The sequence below is a fragment of the Nerophis lumbriciformis genome, linkage group LG28 (genome assembly GCF_033978685.3).
Source record: "Nerophis lumbriciformis linkage group LG28, RoL_Nlum_v2.1, whole genome shotgun sequence".
NCBI lineage: Eukaryota > Metazoa > Chordata > Actinopteri > Syngnathiformes > Syngnathidae > Nerophis > Nerophis lumbriciformis.
Genome location: NC_084575.2, coordinates 21,600,414 through 21,613,368, shown reverse-complemented (window position 1 = coordinate 21,613,368; position 12,955 = coordinate 21,600,414). Strand labels below are relative to the sequence as shown.

The window sequence follows — 12,955 nt, the reverse complement described above, 5'->3', positions numbered from 1 at the left end:
CAAAGATGCGAAAGTGGCAAGAAATTGGACGTTTGTTCCGCACACTTTACCGACGAAAGCTATGCTATGACAGAGATGGCAAGAATGTGTGGATATCCTGCGACACTCAAAGCAGATGCATTTCCAACTGGACTGGACAGATCAGCTTTCAGGAAAAGAGAGCGGATGAGGGAATGTCTACAGAATATATTAATTGATGAAAACTGGGCTGTCTGCACTCTCAAAGTGCATGTTGTTGCCAAATGTATTTCATATGCTGTAAACCTAGTTCATAGTTGTTAGTTTCCTTTAATGCCAAACAAACACATACCAATCGTTGGTTAGAAGGCCATCGCCGAATTCGTCCTCGTTTTCTCCCGTGTCGCTGGCTGTCGTGTCGTTTTCGTCGGTTTCGCTTGCATACGGTTCAAACCGATATGGCTCAATAGCTTCAGTTTCTTCTTCAATTTCGTTTTCGCTACCTGTCTCCACACTACAACCATCCGTTTCAATACATGCGTAATCTGTTGAATCGCTTAAGCCGCTGAAATCCGAGTCTGAATCCGAGCTAATGTCACTATACCTTGCTGTTCTATGCGCCATGTTTGTTTGTATTGGCATCACTATGTGACGTCACAGGAAAATGGACGGGTGTATATAACGATGGTTAAAATCAGGCACTTTGAAGCTTTTTTTAGGGATATTGCGTGATGGGTAAAATTTTGAAAAAAACTTCAAAAAATAAAATAAGCCACTGGGAACTGATTTTTAATGGTTTTAACCCTTCTGAAATTGTGATAATGTTCCCCTTTAACGGGCCGCATGTGGCCCCCGGGCCTTAATTTGCCCAGGTCTGCTATAGAGGATGAGGACCGACAGAGAATCTTCACGTGGTCTTTGTCTTCAAAGGAGCGTTTGTGTGTGTGAAGATCCTGAAAGACTGTTGTTTTACCAGTGATCACAGCAGGAATGGACACTGCATACGGTTCAGGGGGCGCAGGGATTTAGCAATGTTAGTTTCCGCTGTTTTTGTTCTTTAGTTTTCAAGGGGCTTGGTAACGGTACACCTGCTGCAGCTTCAATTTCACATGCGTCGCCGTTACAAAAACCAACGACATCTCCAGGAGAACAGGTCTGACTGGCAATTGTTCCAAATTGGTTCGCTCCAGCTGTCAATATTAGACGGCGAAAAAAAACGATTAACCAGGAGGATTGCACAGTCTCAAGCCAATGAGATTTCATTTGTCAATTTGGTGGAACACAGAGACAGTTGTGTGGAAGTGACTGCACACAAGAAGGACTGGCTGTCAGCAAAGTAGCTTAATTAATGTCGTCGTCTCTCCAGTGAATATTCTTCCCTGACACTCATTCCTGACATTCCTGCTTAAAAAAAAAAGTCTTCTTGCTTTATAATACTCTCTAATCCCTGTAATCCATTATGTGCTGTGTGTAATGTCATCTGCGATGCAACCATGTTTGTTGGTGCTTCCAGTTATCCTTTGCTACATTGACAACAATACAAGTGCCTTTTTTTACCAGTCTTTTAACCGACGTTCATGGCTAGAATTGCTATCTAACGTAAACAAAGCGAGAAACGACAACACATTATTTGAACTGGAATACTTTGCATGCCTTTGTTCGCAGACCCATTCAAAACAGATCTTATCTGACACTGAACGACCTTCCCAGCCACCTTTTCAAAAGAACTTGCGGCTTAATGAACAACTCCTTATATACCACCGTCAGGCAGGCAGCACATTTCCTTCAATAATCAACCAGGAGAAGCTCACCTCCCAGGAGATGGCAATAAACCAACTCTTGTGCTATGTCAAGAAAAGCCAAGGGCTTTTTGTCACTAGCTAGCTAGTTATATCCGCTATGTGTGCCAACAATCACAGTGTTGTCACTAAAAACAACTGGGACTTCTGCTTGTTTGTTGCATAAACGACTTCCTGGTCATGTGACACAGCTCGGGGAACTGTTGGAGATGAACATCTTATTCAGACTTTTAAAATGCTCTTTTTGAACATGCAGTGGCACCTCAGTTTATGTTATGAATCCGCTTCAAAAGGGCCGTTGAAAACCACAAAAAATGTTCCCCATAGGAAACAATGCAAATCCAATAAATCTGATCCAGATGCATACAAATTTAAACCCAAAGCTCGTTTTATAGACAATAATAATAGTTTTACAGACAGAAAATAACCCAAAATGAGAAATGAAATGGATGGGTAAATATTAGAGATGTCCAATAATATCGGACCGTCGATATTATCGGACATATATATTATTGGCCGATAAATGCTTTAAAATGTAATATATTGGAAATTATCGGTATTGGTTTCAAAAAGTAAAATTTATGACTTTTTAAAACGCCGCTGTGTACACGGACGTAGGGAGAAATACAGAGCGCCAATAAACCTTAAAGACACTGCCTTTGCGTGCCAGCCCAATCACATAATTTCTACAGCTTTTTACACACACAAGTGAATGCTTCATACTTGGTCAACAGCCATACAGGTCTGAGGGTGGCCGTATAAACAACTTTAACACTGTTACAAATATGCGCCACACTGTGAACCCACACCAAACAAGAATGACAAACACATTTCGGGAGAATATCCGCACCCCCCCCCCCCCCCCCCCCCCCCCCACACACACACACAGACACACACCTCAACCCCGACCCCCCAAACTTGCCCACCTCAACCATTTCATGCTCTCTCAGGGAGAGCATGTCCCAAATTCCAAGCTGCTGTTTTGAGGCATGTTAAAAAAAAATAATGCACTTTGTGACTTCAATAATAAATATGGCAGTGCCATGTTGGCATTTTTTTCAATAACTTGAGTTGATTTATTTTGGAAAACCTTGTTATATTGTTTAATGCATCCAGCGGGGCATCACAACAAAATTAGGCATAATAATGTGTTAATTCCACGACTGTATATATCGGTATCGGTTGATATCGGAATCGGTAATCAAGAGTTGGACAATATCGGAATATCGGATAGCGGCAAAAAAGCCATTATCGGACATCTCTAGTAAATATTAACATCACTTTTACCCTTACTTAAGAGTCTTGACGCTGATGAGTGGCCACCTTTGTTCTTTGTCACGACCTCTAGTCTTGAATTTAATAGTGTTTCTCACCTTCTTTATCAGAGAGCCGGAGCTAGTGTTTTATCCAACAACTGGGCCTGCGGCTTTTAAGTATTCTGTTAAATTAATAGAGTAATCGGATAAAACACACACAATATCCTCAATGTGTATTTTATTTAAAAAATAGTTGAAATAAATAAATGTTCTGCTTGCCATGACCTTCATTATTTTTTTCTAATAAAAGCACATCGTTAACACAGAATTTACACTTTTAACATGTGTGCATTAATACAAACTAGAAAATGTTGATGGGCTTGCTATCTGTGCCCTGGACCTCTGGCCGGGGGTCGCCGGAAGCCGCCGTACTTATTAGATGGTGCCGAGTGTCTGAATCCGTGAGTTTTAGGTGTAACTGTACAAAACGAGCGACGGAGCTAGCCTAAAACAGTAGCATGTTTACATAAAAATGCTAACACTTAGCATGTGTGCAAACGATAGCAGGATAACAGTCAGCATGTTTCATATACCAAGTTATATGACTCAAAGGTGTATGGCGGCGGAAACAGAAAAAAAAGTGTAAAATTAAATGAAAAAATTTGCAAGCTTAAGTTAGCTTGCTAGCATGCTAACTTTTGCATGCTAACAGGTACGAAATGTCACATACCAAGTTATATGACTCTGGTGTAAACGGTTGCAAAACTAGCTCAAAAAGTTAGCATGCTAATGTTAGCAAGCTAAGGTTAGCTTACAAATAAAAATGTCTGCGTATATAAAAAATGACATGCTCCAATCTAAACGTATACAAACACATTGCTGTCTGAGCAACGAAAACCATTCAATTGTGCACATTGAACCTACAAGCTGTGCTCTCTTAGTACACAGTGATCCTTCTATACTCGGGGGAATACTCCACCAAGGTGTTTTTTATGATGCGTTCAATAACCGCTGAACAGAGTAGGATGCCACAGTGCCCACCGGAAATGATAAGATTTTATTTGTTTGAGTTTATTTGGAACATGCATGCATACAACATGATACGTCACAATTTCCAGTTTTTCTCTTCAACATGTTCGAAAAGGAATAGGAAGAAGCAGAGCTTATTTAATCCTACCCCTTTTCCTTTACAGAGCAGTTGCTAACACATATGTTCACTTCCTGTTCTCAATGTATTCACAATATACTCCATAAGTAATAACATTAAAACTCAATAAATAAATAAATAATAATTAGTGATGTAAGTTATATTTCATATGGTGAGATAAATAACTTATTATCTAGAAAATGAATGGATGGATGGAATAAATTCAGAATGTGTATCATGGTTCTTCTTCTTTGTACTTTTTAAACACTTTAAAGTTGAAGAGTTTCTTAAAGTGGATCATATTAGTACATTGTTTGATTCCTTTGCTTATGAATCCATTCCATAATTTAATTCCACATACTGATATACTAAAGGTTTTAAGTGTTGTACGTGCGTACAAATGTTTTAAATACAATTTTTCTCGAAGATTATATTTCTTCTATTTTGTTTTATAGTTTTTAAGTTATTAATGTTTTATGGTTTTTAAGTTGTTAAAGTGTAATTAACGTGTTATAAATCAGAACTAGACCCCAACTATGTCAAAATCTCCCCAAACTTGTCCCATTTGTTTGTGCTGCAACACGTTTTGGTTTTACTATTATAGTTTTTAAGTTATTAATGCTTTGTGATTCATCTGCGTGAAGTTGCACCCCCGCCCTACTATGTCCAAATCTCCCAAAACCAGCCCCAATCATTTGTGCTACAAAATATTATTGGTCTAACTATTATAGGTTAAGTTATTAATGTTTTATAGAGCTGATTATGAATCGTAAAATGTTAATAGCATAAAAACTGTAATAGTTAGACCAACGAAAATGCAGCACAAACGATTGGGACACTTTTGGGGAAATTTTGACATAGTTGGGGTTCTAGTTATGAATAATAACACGTTAATAACATGAAAACCATAAAACGTTAGGACCTCCAAAATTGTACCGCCACAAACAAAAATGTTGCAGTACAAACCAGCACACGTAGCACGCATGACTGGGGCAAGTTTGGGGAGATTTGGACATAGTTAGGGGGGTCTAGTTATAAATAATAACACGTTAACTACACGTTAATAACATCCATCCATCCATCCATCCATCTTCTTCCGCTTATCCGAGGTCGGGTCGCGGGGGCAGCAGCTTAAGCAGGGAAGCCCAGACTTCCCTCTCCCCAGCCACTTCGTCCAGCTCCTCCCGGGGGATCCCGAGGCGTTCCCAGGCCAGCCGGGAGAGATAGTCTTCCCAGCGTGTCCTGGGTCTTCCTCGTGGCCTCCTACCGGTCGGACGTGCCCGAAACACCTTCCTAGGGAGGCGTTCGGGTGGCATCCTGACCAGATGCCCGAACCACCTCATCTGGCTCCTCTCGATGTGGAGGAGCAGCGGCTTTACTTTGAGCTCCCCCCGAATGACAGAGCTTCTCACCCTATCTCTAAGGAAGAGCCCCGCCACTCGGCGGAGGAAACTCATTTCGGCCGCTTGTACCCGTGATGTTGTCCTTTCGGTTATGACCCAAAGCTCATGACCATAGGTGAGGATGGGAACGTAGATCGACCGGTAAATCGAGAGCTTTGCCTTCCGGCTCAGCTCCTTCTTCACCACAACGGATCGATACAGCGTCCGCATTACTGAAGACGCCGCACCGATCCGCCTGTCGATCTCACGATCCACTCTTCCCCCACTCGTGAACAAGACTCCGAGGTACTTGAACTCCTCCACTTGGGGCAATATCTCCTCCCCAACTTGGAGATGGCACTCCACCCTTTTCCGGGAGAGAACCATGGACTCGGACTTGGAGGTGCTGATTCTCATCCCAGTCGCTTCACACTCGGCTGCGAACCGATCCAGTGAGAGCTGAAGATCTTGGCCGGAGGAAGCCATCAGGACCACATCATCTGCAAATAGCAGTGACCTAATCCTGCAGCCACCAAACCAGATCCCCTCAACGCCCTGACTGCGCCTAGAAATTCTGTCCATAACATGACAACCATAAAACGTTAATAACTTCAAAATTGTACCGGCACAAAAGAAAATGTTTGCAGTACAAACCAGCACACATAGCACAAATGACTGGGACAAGTTTGGGGAGATTTGGACAAGGTGGGGGCACCAACTTCACACAGGTCGCGTATTAATTTCGACAATACAAACTATTTCCAGACAGGCACACATCTGATGCCTATGTCACTTCCTACCTGTGTCACCTTCCCACTGCCACCAGTGACATTGTCCACCATCATGTGCTGACTCAAGGGTTCGAAATGTGATTATATCATTTCAATCGATAGCACTACAAAATGATGGATTTGACATATTTCTGGAACAGTCACTGTTTATGTGGGAGGGGTGAGCAACAACTAGTGATACCATGAAATATGAAACCTAACAAACTATAAGTACACACTACATAACACTTTAAATGACATACAAAAGGACATTTGATTATAGAGTCTAATGCAGGGGTGTCAAACAAACAGGTTTTATCCGGCTCGCGGGATGAGTTTGCTAAGTATAAAAATGAGCCAACATTTTTGAATGTAAGAAACTTCTGTTCTAAATGTGTCCACTAGATGTCGCGATAGCAATTCTTTGTATCTACATAGATGATGCTACATCCATGTCATTATTATGACTTAGTAAGTCAATATTTTGACTTACTAATTTACTAAGTCAAAATAATGACAAAATAATGACTTACTATGTCAAAATAATGACTTAATAAGTCAAAATAATGACTTAAGTCAAATGAATTACTTACTGTAAGAAAGCATTTGCAATAAGCGTTTGAAAAAAAAGAGTTAAAAGTGGGGCCACATGCTGACATATACTCAACTCCATCCATCCATCCATTTTCTATGTAAAAAAACAAAACAAAACACATGATGTTCGTGCACCAGTCATGGAAAATGAGCAAACTACATAAAGAACATCCCGTAATTTGATTTTTTACATTATTTTTTTATCTTGATAGATGGAAAATTAACACCAATGAGTTGACTGATGAACATTATCACATAATTTATTCAGAAAGTATAAATAATGACAAATAACCGCAACATGTAAGTGTAAAAAACAACAACATTTTCAGAATGTGCTTGCGCTATTTCAAAACAAAGAAAACAATCTGAAGTTGTCTTTATTTTTAAGTTATCGTGCTGTGATTTTACCAGTCCGGCCCACTTGGGAGTACAGTTTTCTCCATGTGGCCCCCGATATAAAATTAGTTTAACACCCCTGCTCTAATGGTTTCCATACAAAACCATCTTCCCCATATAATGCAGTAGCTACATGTTGTATATACATTACAAGTGTCGACAAAAGGTTGCTTTTTACAGCAAACGCGCGCTGTAATTGTGACTGCAACCTAGGCCGAACACTTATATAGTACATTATGTCACAAAAGTGACATGAGAAGACAAAATAGGGCTGCGAAAGTGACAAAACAAGCGTGCTACATAGCAGTGAACTCATTTCAATGAAATCGAAGCTTAGTACTCTTGAACACATCCAGCGTGTTTAAAACAAGACAAATTTGGGGAGATTTTGACATAGTTGGGGGTCTAGTTATGAATAATAACACGTTAACTGGGACAAGTTTGGGGAGATTTGGACAAGGTGGGGGCACCGACTTCACACAGGTCGCGTATTAATTTCGACAATACAAATTACTTCCAGACAGGCATACACCTGATGCCTCTGTCACTTCCTACCTGAGTCACCTTCCCACTGCCACCAGTGACATTGTCCACCATCATGTGCTGACTCAAGGGTCCTAAATGTGATTATATCATTTCAATCGATAGCACTACAAAATGATGGATTTGACATATTTCTGGAACAGTCACTGTTTATGTGGGGGGGTTAGCAACAACTAGTGATACCATGAAATATGAAACCTAACAAACTATAAGTACACACTACATAACACTTTAAATGACATACAAAAGGACATTTGATTATAGAGTCTAATGCAGGGGTGTCAAACAAACAGGTTTTATCCGGCTCGCGGGATGAGTTTCCATCCATCCATCCATTTTCTACCGCTTATTCCCTTTGGGGTCGGGGGGGGGGGGGGGGGGGCTGGAGCCTATCTCAGCTACAATCGGGCGGAAGGCGGGGTACACCCTGGACAAGTCGCCACCTCATCGCAGGCTGGAGCCTATCTCAGCTACAATCGGGCGGAAGGCGGGGTACACTCTGGACAAGTCGCCACCTCATCGCAGGCGGGATGAGTTTGCTAAGTATAAAAATGAGCCAACATTTTTGAATGAAAGAAACTGCTGTTCTAAATGTGTCCACTAGATGTCGCGATAGCAATTCTTTGTATCTGCATAGATGATGCTACATCCATCCATCCATCCATTTTCTACCGCTTGTCCCTTTTGGAGTCGGGGGGGTGCTGCCTAAGCAGGGAAGCCCAGACTTCCCTCTCCCCAGCCACTTCGTCCAGCTCTTCCCGGGGGATCCCGAGGCGTTCCCAGGCCAGCCGGGAGACATAGTCTTCCCAACGTGTCCTGGGTCTTCCCCGTGGCCTCCTACCGGTCGGACGTGCCCTAAACACCTCCCTAGGGAGGCGATCGGGTGGCATCCTGACCAGATGCCCGAACCACCTCATCTGGCTCCTCTCCATGTGGAGGAGCAGCGGCTTTACTATGAGCTCCCCCCGGATGACAGAGCTTCTCACCCTATCTCTAAGGGAGAGCCCCGCCACCCGGCGGAGGAAACTCATTTCGGCCGCTTGTACCCGTGATCTTGTCCTTTCGGTCATAACCCAAAGCTCATGACCATAGGTGAGGATGGGAACGTAGATCGACCGGTAAATTGAGAGCTTTGCCTTCCGGCTCAGCTCCTTTTTCACCACAACGGATCGATACAGCGTCCGCATTACTGAAGACGCCGCACCGATCCGCCTGTCAATCTCACGATCCACTCTTCCCTCACTCGTGAAAAAGACTCCGAGGTACTTGAACTCCTCCACTTGGGGCAAGATCTCCTCCCCAACCCGGAGATGGCACTCCACCCTTTTCCGGGCGAGAACCATGGACTCGGACTTGGAGGTGCTGATTCTCATCCCAGTGAATATTTTGACTTACTAATTTACTAAGTCAAAATAATAACTTACTAAGTCAAAATAATGACTTAATACCGGTAAGTCAAATTAATGACTTAAAAAAAGAGTTAAAAGTGGGGTCACATGCTGACATATGCTCAACTCCATCCATCCATCCATTTTCTATGTAAAAAAAACAAAAAACATATGATGTTAGTGCACCAGTCATGGAAAATGAGCAAACTACATAAAGAACATCATGTAATTTGATTTTTACATTATTTTTTTAATCTTGATTAGGCATGTCCCGATCCGATACTTGGATCGGATCGGCCGCCGATATTTGCAAAAAAATGCGTATCGGCAAGGCATGGGAAAATGCCGATCCAGATCCAGTTTTTAAAAAACTGCGGTCCGTGTTTTCCAACGCACTGATTTAAATAATACATTCCACTTTTCTGCTGCTCCCTAATTTCCGTTCCGCATTTTCCAGCACACCTTCAACACATCCACAGGTCTGTGGATTCTCACGCAGTTGCTTTTAGCTGCTGGCATTACACGACAGGCTCTTCTCACTCTTTCCTGTGTCTCCCTCTCACAGACAGCGAGCGCACCTTTTTACACACGTTACATACTGTCACGTCATACGTCACATACGTATACGCCCTCTCCCAGCAGAGAGCGAGGTAGCAGCATGGCTAACGTTAGCTGTGATGCTAGCGCAGCCGCTAAGGTGCGCGCCTGCTCAAGCGTCCTCTGCGCACGGCAAATCTATGCCATGCACAAAATCAAATAAAAAAATAAGCGCATAACAATTTTCGACACACGGACACGACAGAGAAAACAGTTTTCGTCATCATTGTTTAAATATTGTAACGTCTGTCGAGACGCTTATCTCCATTCGGTGCCACACGCCCACACCATCAAAATGCAGTGGCAAACATTTCCACATCAACACCGTATGAAAAAAATTGTGATTTTTTTTAGTTGTCATTTCCCTCTCTGCATGAAAGTTTAAAAGTAGCATATATTAATGCAGTATGAAGAAGAATGTTTTAATGTAGACACATAGAATCATCATACTGCTGTGATTATATGCATCAAGTGTTCATTCAAGGCTAAGGCAAAATATCGAGATATATATCGTGTATCCCAATATGGCCTTAAAATATCGCAATATTAAAAAAAGGCCATATCGCCCAGCCCTAGTTCAATGATGCCATTTCTGTTTGTCATGTATAATTTTGTCTATTTTGTGTTTATCCTTGAATAAACAGGTCAGTTTCTTGTTACCAACCATTGTGTATTATTCAAACTCCCCTAATTCAGCTGGCTAGTTGTTATCAAGAGTACTAAAACCCTTTTCAACATGATTCTGACAACTAAGTAGGCTAAATAACTTTAAACTTTAATACATGCTCGGATAGGCCAGTATCGGTATCGGATCGGAAGTGCAAAAACAATATCGGTATCGGATCGGAAGTGCAAAAACCTGGATCGGGACATCCCTAATCTTGATAGATTGAAAATTAACACGATTGTAGCTGAGATAGGCTCCAACGACCCCAAAAGGGACAAGCGGTAGAAAATGGATGGATGGATGGAGTTGACTGATGACCATTATCACATAATTTATTCAGAAAGTATAAATAATGACAAATAACCGCAACATGTATGTGTAAAAAACAACAACATTATGATTTGAGAATGTGCTTGTACTATTTTTTAACAAAGAAAACAATCTGAAGTTGACTTTATTTTTAAGTTATCGTGCCGTTATTTTACCATTTTGGCCCCAGATCTAAAATGAGTTTGACACCCCTGCTCTAATGGTTTCCATACAAAACCATCTCCCCCATATAATGTAGTAACTACATGTTGTATATACGTTACAAGTGTCGACAAAAAGGTTGCTTTTTACAGCAAACGCGCGCTGTAATTGTGACTGCAGCCTCGGTCTAACACTTATATAGTACATTATGTCACAACAGAGACATTAGAAGACGAAGTAGGGCTGCGAAAGTGACACAGCGAGCGTGAAGGCGCAGAGCGACATAGCAACGCGTTTGTTAACAGCGGCGAACTCATTCCATTGAAACCGAAGCTTAGTACTCTTGAACACATCCCGCGTGGTTAAATAAACGTCTTCATGCCGAGCAGACGGCGGTCACGACGAGTCCAACCAGCGACTCCATGACAGGACCACGAACAGGTTGGAAAAAACATCTATCATCTATCTGTAACTACTACACGGGTTGTACTTACCTGAACGATACGACAATGTTTTTTCCCTTCGGGGGTTCACTCAATTCCGCCGATATGGGATTTTTACGTCAATTTTTTTCCGGAAAAAAACGAGCTCGTACCGCACTCGGCTGCTGCTTCCTCTGCTCTAACTAGTATTTCTTCGTGATTGTGGGCGGAGCTACACGCTGCGTCGGAGACACCGGGCAGCCAATCAGAGGCGGCAGACACAGGAAGAGGAGATAGAGGTCACACTCTGCCTGAATAGTGAAGACAAAACCGCTGTTTTAAAAATAAATATTGCTTAATTGTAATTTTATTTATTTTATTTGTAATTTCTGTGTGGGTATGAGGGTGCTACTTTGATATAGTCTGTACAGTAAAGGTGCTAAAAATGCATCCGTTCTAGGTCAATGTATGCTAACACATCGGTTCGCGTTGTAGCTGTAAAAATCAAATTAGTGTCGTTTTATTTTTGTTTATAAGGGCCAATTAAAAATGAGCTGCGGGAACCCCGGCCGCATTTTTGGACCGCCCTGGTGTGTGACGTCAGAGAGGGGGGGGGCACCCGTTGGTCTGAGAAAATGTGCTACCCATAAAACTACTGAGCATGCGCAAGCACGCCCATCCACGCTGAAGGGTTTTCTTTAAACAAAATATCAACAGCAATGAAGGTGAAAAAGGTTACTATATTGTGGATATTTTAGCATTATTCTACATAGCAGGAAACAAAATAACAACAGCAATTAAGGTGAAAAAGGTTACTATATTGTGGATATTTTAGCATTATTTTACATAGCAGGAAACAAAAATGGTATAAACCTTGATTAACCTAACATGCATGGCTTGTTGTTTGTTTATACTGTAATGTGACAGCATGAATACCATTAAGTATTTTGGAAAAAAATACAAAAGCACTTGTTTCATGACCTATTTCAGACATTTTCTGAAAAAAACGTCCATTACTTTAATTTTTTATTTTTTAAATAATTAATTAATCTCTTGCCCTCATGTGGGATCTGAGCCGAGGATGACGTTGTGGCTTGTGCAGCCCTTTGAGACACTCGTGATTTATAGCTATATAAGTAAACATTGATTGATTGATTGATACTTATATTGCTAACAATCGGAATGCAACTGGTTGCATTTTTTTTTTAATGAAACAGCAACTTTTTTTCAGAACACCGACTCTTATTAATATACATTTTTGTGTCAATAGTGTACAGTCCTTCCTTGTTTATCACGGTTAATTGGTTCCGCACAAGACCGCGATAAATTCACGTTATACCTAGAGCAGGGGTGTCAAACTCATTTTAAATGGGGGGCCACATGGAGAAAAATCTACTCCCATTTGGCACTGGTAAAATCACGGCTCGATAACTTAAAAATAAAGACAACTTCGGATTGTTTTCTTTGTTTAAAAATAAAACAAGCACATTCTGAAAATGTACAAATCATAATGTTGTTGGGTTTTTTTACACTTACAAGTTGCGGTTAATAGTATTCTACCTTTA

At 41.4% G+C, this 12,955-nt stretch overlaps 1 protein-coding gene across 2 annotated transcripts in view; it reads right to left on the bottom strand.

Annotated features, from left to right (window-relative positions):
* Positions 1-11,607, bottom strand: part of ndrg3a (ndrg family member 3a) — a 108,593-nt gene extending 96,986 nt beyond the window's left edge. For both annotated transcript variants that reach the window (XM_061923868.2, XM_061923870.2), the window contains exon 1: positions 11,463-11,607. The gene's annotated coding sequence lies outside the window, so the exon portion shown is untranslated. The remainder of the gene's footprint in view (positions 1-11,462) is intronic.
* Positions 11,608-12,955: the final 1,348 nt, after the last annotated feature.